Source organism: Mobula hypostoma, chromosome 5 (genome assembly GCF_963921235.1).
Source record: "Mobula hypostoma chromosome 5, sMobHyp1.1, whole genome shotgun sequence".
Lineage (NCBI taxonomy): Eukaryota > Metazoa > Chordata > Chondrichthyes > Myliobatiformes > Myliobatidae > Mobula > Mobula hypostoma.
The window spans coordinates 114,240,592-114,254,927 of NC_086101.1; the positions used below are offsets into that span (position 1 = coordinate 114,240,592).

Below are 14,336 nucleotides of genomic sequence, written 5' to 3' on the forward strand. Positions count from 1 at the left end.
ACGTTGCTGCCCACACTGTGCCTTACTGTTAAGAGGTCCAGTATCCAATTACAGAAGGAAGAGTTGAGACCCAGCGAGGACAGTTTCCCCACCAGTTTCTGGGGAAATGATTGAGTTGAACACCAAACTGAAGTCTATAAACAGCAGTCTGGCATACGAGACCCCATTTTCCAGCTGATTGACAGAGTGGAGGGCAGAGGCCATTACTTCATCAGTGGATCAATTTGAGCAATAAATGAACTGGAAGGGGTCCATTGTAGCCGGGAAAATGATTTAATGTGCTTCATGACCAGCTGCTCAAAGCATTTCATGGTGGGGGGGTGTGGTCTACTGTACAGGATCAAAATAAGCTGCACCTCTATCATGGGCGCCAGCCTCCATAGTATCCAGGGCATGTTCAAGGAGCGATGCCTCAGAAAGGCAGCATCTGTCATTAAGGACCACCATCACCCAGGACATGCCCTCTTCTCATTGCTACCATCAAGGAGGAGGTATAGAAGCCTGAAGACACACACTCAGTGATTCAGGAACAGCTTCTTCCCCTCTGCCATCACATTTCTGAATGGTCATTGAACCCATGAACACTACTTAACTACTTTTCAATGGATTGCAACAGGTACATTTAATATCAGAGAAACGTGTAATATACATCCTGAAATTCTTTTCTTCACAAACATCCACGAAAACAGAGGACTGTCCCACAGAATGAATGACAGTTAAATGTTAGAACCCCGAAGAATCCCCCCCCACCGAGCACTCAAGTGTGCAGCAAAGCATCAATAAAGACGCAGACTTGCAGTACCCCAAAGGCTACTCGTTCGCCCAGTAACTCGACATACCATAGGCTCTCTCCCTAATAAGGGAAAAAGAGGTGTTCCCATTTCATCGCGGGAGGGGAAACATAACAAAACAACTCGCCAATTTATGGTGTTAAAAGTTTGTTGCATTGCTTTTTCCGAGCTCTGTGCCAAAAGAACTCGGGTCTCTGGGAATACAGCCAGCAGCCAGCTCACTGCTTTTGATCTTCCATCTCCCACGACACACCAGGCGACACTGACCTCGAGTCTGCCCACCTCCAGTGCTACGAAAATCTGGCACTCTGAAGGCCACTAGTCTTCCAGGCTGCATCCTTGGCAGATCGAAAAGTGGCCGGTCTTGAGAACCCAAGAGTGGGTCCCATTTCCGCAAAGAACCAAAGTCAGCATGTAATTCCAGGTCAGGGTCTTCAAAAGAACCCTGAAAAGGAAAAAAAAAAGAGATATTAAAGATAGAAATAGAGCTGTTTACGAAGATGCAAGCAGTCAAAAGCTCCACCTCCAATTTTAAAATTCAATTTCTGCACTACTTACTTAACTATATAATACGTACATATACTTACCGTAATTCATGTCACTTTTTAATGTTTTGTATTGTGTTGTACTGCTGCTGCAAAGACAACAAATTTCATGACATATGCCGCTGATATTAACAAACAAGAGAACATCTGCAGATGCTGGAAATCCAAGCAACACAGGACCTCAGCAGGCCAGGCGGCATCTGTGGAAATGTGTAAACAGTTGACGTTTCGGGCCGAGACCTTTCATCAGGACTGGGAAAAAAAATGAGAAGTCAGAGTAAGAGGGTGGGGGGAGGGGAAGAAGAAATACAGGGTAGTAGGTGATGGGTGAAACCAGGAGAGGGGGAGGGGTGAAGTAAAAAGCCAGGAAGTTGATTGGTGGAAGAGATAAAGGGCTGCAGAAGGGGGAGTCTGATAGAAGAGGAGAGAAGGCCATGGAAGAAAGAGAAGTGGGAGGAGCACCAGAGGGAGGTGATGAGCAGGTAAGGTGGGAGAGGGGAATGGGAATGGGGAATGGTGAAGGGGGAGGGGGGTCATGCCATTACCAAAAGTTTGAGAAATCGATGTTCATGTCATCAGGTTGGAGGCTACCCAGACAGAATATAAGGTGTTGCTCCTGCAACCTGATTGTCAGTAGAGGAGCCCATGGACTGACATGTCAGATTGGGAGTGGGAAGTGGAATTAAAACGGGTGGCCACTGGGTGTCCCACTATTTCTGGCGGACGGAGCTTAGGTGCTCGGCAAAGCTGTCTCCCAATCTAATTGGGTCTCACCAATATATAGGAGGCCATACTAGGAGCACCGGATACAGTAGTTGACAGGTGAAGTGTGGCCTCACCTGGAAGGATTGTTTGGGGATCTGAATGGTAGTGAAGGAGGAGGTGTAGGGACAGGTGTGGCACTTGTTCCACTTGCAATCATAAATGCCAGGAGGGATGAATGGGCAAGGGAGAAATCCCTGTAGAAAGTGGGAGAGGGAAAGATGTACATGGTGGGGGGATCCTGTTGGAGATGGTGATATTAAGTATTCCGTTGGTGATATTAAACTTGATTCTGATTCTTAAAGGAGAATCTTGGTCATTATGGACAAGTTGGGCAGAAGGGAATGATGAACTTTATTCATCATCATTCCCAGCTGAATAGATCTCTGACCCGATTGCCTTACTGAACAGGAGCGTAGGACCTGGGCTGACATTGGCATGGCTTCCCAGTAGGGAGGAGGTAGGCGAGCGGGACGGGGTTTATTATTGAGGTGGACTTCGGGGAGCACGGCTTATGATTGGTGAGTGTTGAAGGTTGATGGGCGGGTCTTGTGGCCGCGAGAGGCTTGGTATTGGGTAAGTGACGCACAGGGCGGTGACAGACGTCGAGACGGGTCTACCGGAAGGGGGTTTGTTAGTGAGCGGGACTTCGGGAAACACGTCTTCTGATTGGTGAGAGGGGCAGGTGGATGGGTGGGTCTTATGGCTCCGAAAGCTTGTCATTGGGTAAGTGATGCACTGGGCGGTGATTGAAGTTGTAAGAAACCTATGGGGCGACGGTGAGGTAGGCGGTGCTCGACTGTGCGCCCAGCTTTGGGAAACAGGCGGGGGTTTCGCTTCGGGGATGCCGGGGTTCCGTTGTTAAATCGTGAGCGGCGGCGAGCCCAGGGGAGTGAGAGTGGCAACGGGGTCTCACCCAGGAGAAAGCGGCGTCAAGCGCGGGGAGAACGAGGCAGGCCCGAGGCTGACGAGCCGCGGTCGCGGAGTGGGGCCGTCAATGCCATGTGATGTGGAGCTTCACCGAGGTGAGACGCGATCCTCGCTCCTCACCGCCCCCTTCCCCGGTCCTGACCCCTCCGGTATTACACCCCTAGCCTCACCTACTGACCTTCACCCCTTGATCGTCAAGACCGCCGATCCTCACCCTCCGAAACTCAACCCCTTTGATCCCACCATCACCTCCAAATTCCCCCGGGATCAATTATTCCAGATGTCCCGCGGTCTTTTTATCCTCACCCCTTTTCCTGAACAGTCCCCATCTCCTCATCCTCACCCCAACCCTCTCCCCCTCACTTACCTCACTCTGAATCCTTATTCCTGATCCTCATCTCTCCCCATTCAGTCCCCACATCCTCATCCCCAACCTTCTCGTCCTCATTTTCCTCACTCCCTAATCCTCATGCCCCCTTCCTCTAACTCCCTTTTCCTCAATGTTCACACCACCATTCCTCACCCCACTGATCCTTACTCCTTGATTGTCAACACCCCTCATCTTCACCCTCTGATCTCCCCATCCCCTTTTATCCTCACCCCCTCTTGATCAGTCCCCACATCCTCATCCTCACCCCAACCCTCTCCCCCTCAATTACCTCACTTCCTGATCCTCAGTTCCCTTCACCCAACTCCCTCACCACACTCTGTCCTTCCTGCAGTCCTCATGCCCTCAACCCTGCTACTCCCTCCCCATTCTCTGCCCTGTCACTCCCTCCTATGCCCTCAAATCTCCAACTCCTCCCATCTGCCCTGCTCTCAGCATTTCATTCCCATCCCAGTCCTTCATTTCCCACCCCCCCCAGCTGTGTTCTCATCCCTCCACCCTCATCCCCTCCCCAAACACAGCATCAGTCCTGTGTATCTGGTGTGTGACCTTGCCAACTGTTAAACTCTAAACAAACTTTGCAGAGTTTGCACCCTCATCCTTTCCTGTCAGAAGTGCACACTGTATCTGCTGCTTAACTTGCCCCCTTTAGCCAAGTAATCTCCAGCTGCCAGGGTTGTGAAATTAATTCTGGAAAAATATAGGAAATTCCTGTGCTTGGGAAATTGTGACCGAAGTTAAGTGTGTGACACATGATTCACCAGGCTGGAATTTTAATATTTTCTTTGTGAAAAGTTACATCAAGCCACACAAAAAGAACCAAAAAGAGCTGTGATGTAGTGTAGCATTGTGACTTTGGCCAGCAGGGTACTTGTTCCTCCGTAGCACTGTTGAAATATAGGAAACACGACTTGTGCAGGAAGATCTTATTCATTGTGATAACAACCAGAATTTTTTTTAAATCGGCTAACTTGCAGCTGCTTTCAGAAAGAGAATTGGATAGGCACTTGAGAGTGAGTGATCTGTAAGGCCATGGGGAGAACATGTGGGGAGGATAATCTGATGAGGTGCAAAGACACTTGGGAGTCTTCCCTGAAGATTAAACGGAAGAAAGTCTGCAGATGATGGAAGTCCAAAGCAACACACACAAAATGTTGGAGGAACTCAGCAGGTCAGGTAGCTTCCCTTAAAGTTAATTTGCAGGTTGAGTTGATGGTGAGTAAGGTAAATGGTACGTTATCATCCATTTCGAGAGGACTGGAGTATAAAACAAGGATACAGTACTGAAGTATAGAAAAGCAAGTCTAAGATACTGGTGAGGTCTCACATGGAGCATTGTGATCAGTTTGGGCCCCTTATCTAAGAAAGGATGAGCTGACATTGAAGGGGGTTCAGAGGTGGTTCTGAAATGATTCCGGGGTTGAAAAGCATTTGATGGCTCTTGGCCTGTTCCAGAAAAATAACCACTGATATACTCACTGGACTATCACCTATAGGTAATTATATAAAAATACAAACAAGCGTCACTAAGTTAAACAACAATAAAAAAAATTCTACAGCCCAATCCAACAACAGTATGTGAGTTACTGGTTGTCAGTTGTGCCACATTGTCAGCATAAACTTTGCATGTAATTTACTCTTGTCAAGTATGCTCAAATACTGGCTGCTGCACCCAGGAGAAGTACCTTACCCAAAGTTCAAAGGGCATGTATGTCACCACATACAACTCTGAGATTCAATTTCCTGTGGGCATAATCAGAAGATCTATACAATAGTAACTATGGTAGTATATAGTAACTGTATACTAATAATAACTATAACAGGATCAATGAAGTATCAACCAGATTGCAGAAGGCAACAAACTGTGCGAATGTAAATATAATTAAAATAGCAATAAATAACAATGACCTAAGATTAAAAAGTCCTTGGAGTGAGATCATTGGTTGTAGGAACATCTCAATGGATGGGCACGTGAGTGTAGATATTGGCTTCTATTCAAGAGCCTGATGGTTGAGGGGTAGTAACTGTTCTTGAATCTGGTGGTGCGAGTCCTGGTAGCAGCAAAAAGAGGGCTTGGCCTGGGTGGTGGGGATCTCTGATGATGGATGCTGCTTTCCTACAATAGCATTTCACGTAGATGTGCTCAGTGGTTGAGAGGAATTTACCCATGATGTACTGGGGTGAATTCACTACCTTTTGTAGGATTTTCCGTTCAAAGGCATTGCTGTTTCCATACTAAGCTGTGATGCAGCCAGTCAATACACTTCCCACTACACATCTGTAGAAATTTGACAAGGTTTTTGTTGTCATGCCAAATCTGTGCAGACTCCTAAGGAAATAGAGGCACTGCTGTACTGTCTAACGATATAAGAGATGTCTAACATGATTGTGAAAATTCTGTCACCTCTGGGTCAGAAGGTCTTGGGTTTGTGCAGGGACTTGGGCACAGTTGCAGGAGTAAGACTTGAGGTCCTCATTCCTTGTAGAAAGATCCCATGGCGTCTTTGATGTTTTTCCCAGTATCATCAAAACAGAGTTGTTCAGGATCAGAATCAGGTTTACTCTTTTCAGTAGATGCTGTCTGGCCTGCTGAGTTCCTCCAGCATCTTGTCTATGTGTTCTTTGAAATTCCAGCATCTGCAGATTTCCTTGTTTGTAATATCACCGGCATATGTCATGAAACTTTGTGGCAGCAGTACAATGCAATACATAATATAAAGAAAAAAAATACTGTGAATTTCAGCAAAAATATATATGGATGCGCGCGCGCGTGTGTGTGTGTGTATACGCACACACTTATTTATTAAATAGTTAAATATGAGTGCCAGGAAAATAGAAATAAAAAGTAGTGAGGTAGTGTTCATGGGTTTAATGTCCATTTAGAAATCAGATAGCAGAGGGGAAGAAGCTGTTCCTGAATCATCGAGTGTGTGCCTTCAGGCCTCTGTACCTCCTTCCTGATGGTAGCAATGAGAACAAGGCATGACCTGGGTGATGAGGGTCCTTAATAATGGATGTCGCCTTTTTGAGCCATTGCTCTTGAAAATGTCCTGGGTACTATGGAGGTTAGTGCCCATGATGGAACTGACTGAGTTTACAACTCTCTGCAGCTTACTTCGATCCAGTGCTGTAGCGCCTCCCTGCCTCATATCAGAGAGTGTTGCAGCCATTTGGAATGCTCTCCACAGTATATATGTTTAAAAAAAAATCAAGTGTTTAGGTGCCAAACCAGATCTTCTCAAACTCCTAATGAACTATAGCTGCCGTCGTACTTTCTTTGTAACTGCATTTATGCCCAGATTAGATCCTCCGGTGTTGACACCCAGGAACTTGAAATTGCACTCTTTCCACTTCTGATCCCTCTGAGGGCTGGTTTGTGTTCCCTTGTCTTACCCTTTCTGAAGTCCACAATCAGTTCCATATGCTCTTTAAAATAATCCCGTAATTATTTTATTTGGTTTATTCTTAATATGCATTCTGAGTTCTGCTTTCTGCATTGTTTCTTGTGAGGCATTCTATATCCTAAAATTCCTTTAAATAAAAACAATTATTCAATAGTCTACCTTTTGTTCTTTTGATAATAATCCTTAGTTCATTCCATTTGACTGTTTTAAGGTAAAATGTTAATTCATAGAACACGCTGCTGTGGATTGTAGAGCAGACGTTTCTTCTAGTAAAAGTGCTAGTCAAATGTGATGTTCTAATTGGTGTTTATTGCTGGGCCCTCACATAGCTGTAGGGGCCGATCCAGGATGCATGTATTCTGGTGCTGTGTGGGCAAGAGCAAGTGGTGGCTGTAGTTACTGGTTGGTTGGTCAGTCTCCTTTCGCAGCGGCTGCTTATTCTCTGCAGTGCAGCGGAGGAGGGGGTCCACGTGTAGTGCGGCTCCCTCTTGAACAGATCTCCTCCAGGTGTATCTATTGGGTGCAGTGTCTTGCAACACACATCAAACTTGCTGGTGAATGCAGCAGGCCAGGCAGCATCTCTAGGAAGAGGTACAGTCGACATTTCAGGCCGAGACCCTTCGTCAGGACTCAGCCTGAAATGTCGACTGTACCTCTTCCTAGAGATGCTGCCTGGCCTGCTGCGTTCACCAGCAACTTTGATGTGTGTTGCTTGAATTTCCAGCATCTGCAGAATTCCTGTTGGGTGCAATGTCTTCCTAGTTTTTAGGTGTAAGGTTGAATTTCTTCAGGCTGATTTTGATGTTATCTTTGAAACGTTTTTTTCCCCACCAGGAGTTCGCAGACTTTCTTCATCTGGGAGTAAAGGATCTGGTTGGGTAGAAGAGATTTAGGTATCCAGGTGACATGACCTATCCTTTGGAGTTGGTGTAGCTTTATTGTGGTAGAGATTCTGTTCATGTTGGCCTCTTCCAGTACACGGTGGAGAAGCAACACCTTGTATTCCGTATGGGGAGTCTCCAACCTGATGGCGTGAATATAGGTGTGTCCTTCCAGTTTAAAAAAAAATTACACCCCCTCCCCTCTTCTGTTTCCCACTCTGGCCTCTTACTTCTCCTCAACTGCCTATCACCACCCCTGGGTGCTTACCTCCTTCCCTTTCTCCTATAGTTCATTCTCCTCTCCTAACTACCAGATTATTTCCTCTCCAGCCCTTTACCTTTCCCACTGACCTGGCTTCACTGATCACCTTCTAGCTAGCCTCCTTCCCCTCCCTCACCATCTTTTTATTCTGGCATCTTTAGCCCCCTTCCATTCTGGTCCTGAAATGTCAACTGTTTATTCACTTCCATCGATGCAGCCTAACTTGCTGAGTTCCTCCAGCATTTTGTGTATGTTGTTTTTGGATTTTCTCATGTTACTAATAGAATAATCCAGTTACAGTTGGTTGCTGTGTTCCCTGTAATCTACACTAAGGCTGTGAAAAGTTTTGCAGTAGGAGAGTCTTCATCTGGGTATGCAATGCCTTTCACTTTCCACCTCGCCAATCACTATCTGTTAGATCTCAGTGCCAGGTAGCAGCATTCAGAGTAAGTCACAGACAAGTCAGGACACAACCTGGGGCAGGGAACAAAGGATAGAGGTGGAGAGGTAATCTGAGTCAGCTGCCGCCCAGAATCAGCTGACCTGCTCCCACCCGAAACACAGGTCAACAAAGGACCAAAAAACCTACACTCTGTCCACAAGAAAAGGTGGGATGTCCCGGTGGCCCCCATTTCAATTCTACTTCCTGCTGCTATTCCGACATCTCAGTCCATGGCTTCCTCTACTGTCGTGATGAGGCCACGATTAGGTTGGAAGAGCAGCATCTTGTATTCCATCTGGGTAACCCCCAACCTGATGGCATGAACATTGATTTCTTGAACTTTCTGGTAATTGCCATCCCCCCCCCCCCCGCCTCACTTTCTCCTTCATTTCCCATTCTCATTTCCCTCTCACCTTACCTCCTTACCTGCCCATCACCTCCCTTTGGTGCTCCTCCGCCTTCCCTTTCTTCCATGGCCTCTATCCTCTCCTATCAGATTCCCCTTCTCCAGCCCTTTATCTCTTTCACCAATCGACTTCCCAGCTCTTTACTTCACCCCTCCCTCTCTCCCAGTTTCAGCTATCACCTACCTTGTACTTCTTCCTCTCCTCCCCCCATCTTCTTACTCTGACTTCTCAGCTCTCTCTTTTTTTTCAGTCCTGAAGAAGGGTCTCGGCCCGAAACGTAAACTGTTTACTCAGAAGCTGAGCTCCTCCAGCATTTTGTGTGTATTACTTTGATTTCTAGCATCTACAGATTTTCTCTTGTTTGTGACAAAAGCTATGCAGTCTTGTTCCCTTGGTCCTGCAAAGTGAGAACCAGCAGACAGCACGTAGACTTGTGGCACCACACAATCACAGGAGGTGACTGAACAATGTCTCATGGCGGCCAACCCTGCTCTACAATAATGGCCATAGAAAAAAGGCCTTCCTGCCTTCACCTCCTTGAGAACGTGCTACCATGTTATCAGTCCTCAGATCCAATGCTGTCTTTGTGTCTGATTATGTGCCGGCTGCTGCCTGTTTGCAAGCCCTGGTGGACACTATGTTCCCAGGTGGCCGATGCACTCACCAGGGACATGAGGGCAAGCACTTGGGAAAGCGGCGTTAGGTTCAAGAACTATCTTCCAAGAATTCTGGAGTAATAGGGCAATGCAGCACAGATAAAGGTCCTTTGGCTGATTGGCAGGAGGCAAAGAGTGGGAATGAATGGATAATTTTTTGATTCGCTGCCAGTGTCTAGTGGTGTTCCACAGGAGTCTGTGTTGGGACCACTTCTTTTTATGTTGTGTGTCAATGATTTGGATGTTGAAATTGATATCTTTGTGGCCAAGTTGGCGGACAGTACAAAGACAGGTGAGGAACAGGTAGTATTTAGGAAACAGAGGCTGCAGAAGGACCTATTCAGGTTGGGAGAATAGGCAGAGAAATGGCAGGTGGAATACAATTTTGGAAAGTGTATGCCTTGAAACTTGATAGAGAAAATTGAAAAATCTGAGGTGCAAAGAGATTTGAGAATCCTGTGCAGGACTCCTTAAAGGGTAATTTGCAGGTTGAATCAGTGGTGAGGCAAACCCAATGTGTGCAGAGTAATTTTCCCTATTTGTTGAATACACAAAGTTTGAAAGCACTGAATCACCGTAAATTCCGAGGCTTCTTTTCCCGTCAACCCTCGCCAAGGAGAGCTGGAGTCCTGCGTTCTAGACTGGGTTGCCAGTGACCTCGTGCGAGGTCAGAGGTCAGACAGAGGCGGAAGGCTGCTCTACCGTGCACCGTACGACTGAACTCAAAGCTGGCCTCTGGCATTGGACATTGTTCACTATCAGGAGTACAAAGACCTGGCTTGATTCTCCAGCTTATCTTCAAAATCCAGACGTCTGATTCAAATATCAGAGGCATGGTTCCTTCCCTCTCCCAGTTAAAAAAAAAATTCCTCCTCATCTCTGTTCTAAAAGGACACTGCTCTATTCTAAGGCTGTGTCCTCAGGTCTTAAACTCTCTCACCATAGGAAGCCTCCTCTCCACATTCACTATATCAAGGCCTTTCACCATTCGATAGGATTCAATGAGGTCACCCCCATTCTTCTGAATTCTAGTGAATACAGACTCAGAGCCATCATGCTCTTCATATGACAAGCCATTCAATCCTGGAATCATTTTCCTAAACCTTTTGCTGGCTTGTGTGCCTCAACGACCCAGAGAGCTATGTTAGCTGGGGTCAGGGCTTTCTGCTTTGGCTCTTGCTAGCGTCACTAATGCCAAACAGGTCAAAGGGTAGAGGCCAGACTAAGGTCCACCAGTCCTCCAGGTTTGGGGGGGATTCAGCTGAGGGTTAATGACCCTGACTGATCAAGAACAAAACTGTTACGGAAACAACAATGAAGAATCCTTCTACGTCAGAGTACGATGGTATTCCTGAGTCTCCACCTGGGACTTGCATGACTGACAGTAGTGAGAACTGGGTGGAAGCTACTGACACGATGAAAGAAGCCCTGAACACCGCCAGCGATGGAGGACATTCTTTGCTGCCCTGGACACCACTGGAGTAACGGGCAGTAAGTACAGTCAACTATATGAAGAAGACCAGAGGCGTGCTTACCTTCATAGGTCAGGGCATGGGAAGTATGGCGGGGACGTGTCGCAACATTGGTAAGGTTGCACCTTGAGCACCTTGAGCACTGCGAGCAGTTCAGGTCGCCATGTCAAGGAAAGATAAGATTACATTGGAGAAGTACAAGTGGTTCAGATTCAAATGGTTTAAGTCTAAGTCTCTCCTGTCCATCTACTTCAATTTTCAATCTGGTATCAGTGAATGTAAACAGTATGCAACCTGAAATTCTTACTCTTCACAGACTTACATAAGAGAATGAATGACAGAAAAATGATAGAACCCCAAAGCCCTCTCCCCATCCCACGCACAATCAGCTGCAAAAGCATAAACTCTCCCCCCACTTGCAAAAAATCAACCCTCCCATCACCCACCGCACAAGCAATAGCAAAGTCCCCAAAGAGACCGTGATCTAGAGTCCAGTAAAAGCTGCTGTCCATCCCAACACTTCGACATCTCACTAGCGAGGGAGAGAGATAGTTGGTTCTGCAGCAAACTAGAGGGGAGACCAGCAGCACCAGAGGAGATTCACCACTGCTTTACCTGGTTTCGAGGGTTTTATTTATGGGGAGACATTACATAGGCTGAGGTTGTTTTCCCTTGGAGCATGAGTTCCCAATGTGGGGTCCACGGAACGAATAAGGCTGAAGTTTGGATAGGTACATGGATGGTAGGAGTATGGAGGGCTAAAGTCCCAGTGCAGGTCAATGGGAGTAGGCAGTTTAAATGGTTTGGTGCAGACTTGATGGACTGAAGGACCTGTTTCTGTTGGCACAAGAGGAGAACATGGACTGACATGTCAGAATGTTTGGCCACAGGAAAGCTCTGCTTTGATGGATGGAGGGGAGGTGCTTGAAGTGGTCCCCCAATTAGGGTTGTTGATAAATGGTTAGTAGGAGAACAGTTTTTCAATAGCTCAGGACATTAGGACAAAATCAGGTTTATTATCACTAACGTGTCATGAACTTTGTTTTGTGGTAGGACTATAAATAGAGATCATGGGTTAAGGGTGAATGGTGAAAAGTTTAAGGGAAATATGAGGGGAAACTTTTTCACTCAGAAGGTCATGAGACTGGAATGAGCTGCCAGCGCAAGTGGTGCATGCGAGCTCGATTTCAACGTTTAAGAGAAGTTTGGATAGGTACATGGAGGGTAGGGGTAAAGAGGGCTATGGTCCTGATGCAGGTTGATGGGAGTACGCAATTTAAATGGTTCAACGTGGATGGACTAGGTGGGCCGAAAGGCCTGTTTCTCTGCTGTACTTTTCTATGACTCTGAACAAGATAAATAAATCAGAAAGAGGATAGTGAGGTGGTGTCCATTCAGAAATCTGCTGGAGGCGGGGATGAAGCTGTTCTGAAAACACTGAGTGCGTGTCCTCAGGCTGCTGTACCTCCTTCTTGATGTCAGTAATGAGAAGAGGGAATGTGCTGGATGTTGGGGGGGGTCTTAATTATTTGCTGGGATTTGAAATTACTAGATTACAATAAGAGATGACTTGTGAGGAGGTGATGGTGGAATAGAAAAAGCTGTTTCTAAAGCATTGAGTGTTAGCCAGCTGGTGGTAGGTGACAGCTGGAATGGGGAAGGAGATGAGGAGTTAATTAGTGAAAGAGATAACAGGCTGGAGAAGAGGGAATCTGATAGGAGATGACAGAAGACCATAGAACAGAGGGAAGGAGGAGGACCGCCAATGGGAGGTGATGGGCAGGTAAGGAGATAATGTGAGAGAGGGAAGCAGGAAGCCCTGCCTTTTTAATTCCTCTGGCTTGGCTTTTAAATTGTCCAAATATTTGGTCGTTCCCACAATGGAACCTGAGCCCCAGCCCTACAGTAGCGACATCCTAAACTTGTTATTCCCTTCGGTTCAAGAGCCTGATGGTTGTAGGATAGTAACTGTTCTTGAACCTGGTGGTATCAGGTCCTGAGAGTAACTGTTCTTGAACCTGGTGGTGTGGGTCCTGAGAGTAACTGTTCTTGAACCTGGTGGTGTGGGTCCTGAGAGTAACTGTTCTTGAACCTGGTGGTGTGGGTCCTGAGAGTAACTGTTCTTGAACCTGGTGGTGTGGGTCCTGAGAATAACTGTTCTTGAACCTGGTGGTGTGGGTCCTGAGAGTAACTGTTCTTGAACCTGGTGGTGTGGGTCCTGAGAGTAACTGTTCTTGAACCTGGTGGTGTGGGTCCTGAGAGTAACTGTTCTTGAACCTGGTGGTGTGGGTCCTGAGAGTAACTGTTCTTGAACCTGGTGGTGTGGGTCCTGAGAGTAACTGTTCTTGAACCTGGTGGTGTCAGGTCCTAAGAGTACCTGATCTAAGAAAGTCACAGAAGAAATACACAGGAGTGTTGTGAGGCTCTGTTGAATAAGCCTCATGTTAATCTGTAAAAGTGAACCAAAGAGTAATATCATCTGTGTTTGCATATAATGAGTCAATGACTGTGTAAACATTACCCAGCAGGGTCAATATTTAATTGGTTAGGAATGTTGGATTCCCAACTAAAATATCCCAGAATCCCTTTGAGCACAGCCAGGCATCATAGGAGGGGACTTTTCACTTTTAGTTCAGAGTATTTTGTGGGGGGGGGGCGGAGGAAGAGTTCAAGGGGATCCAAGTTAAGTTAATTTTTTCTATATTAACTAACATCCAATCTAGGATTAAATATTGAGTAAGAGCCATGTTATGTTTGAATAGCACAATAAAGTGACATCCACTGGCCCTCTGAGATAGATCCTAAAATGGGTAGGCAACCTTAAGCACAAATGATTTTCTAGCATGCGTTATTCATTAATTTGAGGCAAAGCATAACTAGATGTATTTAAATGGATAATTCCCATATTTCAAATTTTTTTATGGCATTTATCTGTCCCACCGTCTGCTCATTAATATGCGATCTGGCCCACAAAAATTTGCCGACCCCTGTTCTAAAAAAAATCCCTCTCTAATTTCAAAGAACAAAGCATTTACACTCAGTGGCCACTTTATTAGCTACACTTGCTCATTAGTGCAAATATCTAATCAGCCAATCATGTGGCGGCAACTCAACGCGTAAAAGCATGCAGACATGAACAAGAAGTTCAGTTGTTGTTCAGACTGAACATCAGAATTCAGAAGAAAAGTAATCTAAGTGTTTTTAGACCGTGGAATGATTGTTGGTGTCAGGTGAGGTGGTTTGAGTACCTTAGAAACTGCTGGTTTCCTGGGATTTTCACACACAGCAGCCTCTAGAGTTTATAGAGAATAATGTGAGGAAACGAAACATCCATGAGCGGCAGTTCTGTGGGCAAACTGTTAACGAGAAAGGTCAGAGAATGGCCAGACTGGCTCG

General features: G+C 46.2%; 1 protein-coding gene across 1 annotated transcript in view; it reads left to right on the forward strand.

Moving 5' to 3' along the window:
• The first annotated feature begins 2,877 nt into the window (after positions 1-2,877).
• LOC134346940 (polyamine-transporting ATPase 13A3-like) overlaps positions 2,878-14,336 on the forward strand; it is a 139,560-nt gene continuing 128,101 nt past the window's right edge. The window contains exon 1 of the mRNA XM_063048816.1: positions 2,878-3,123. The gene's annotated coding sequence lies outside the window, so the exon portion shown is untranslated. The remainder of the gene's footprint in view (positions 3,124-14,336) is intronic.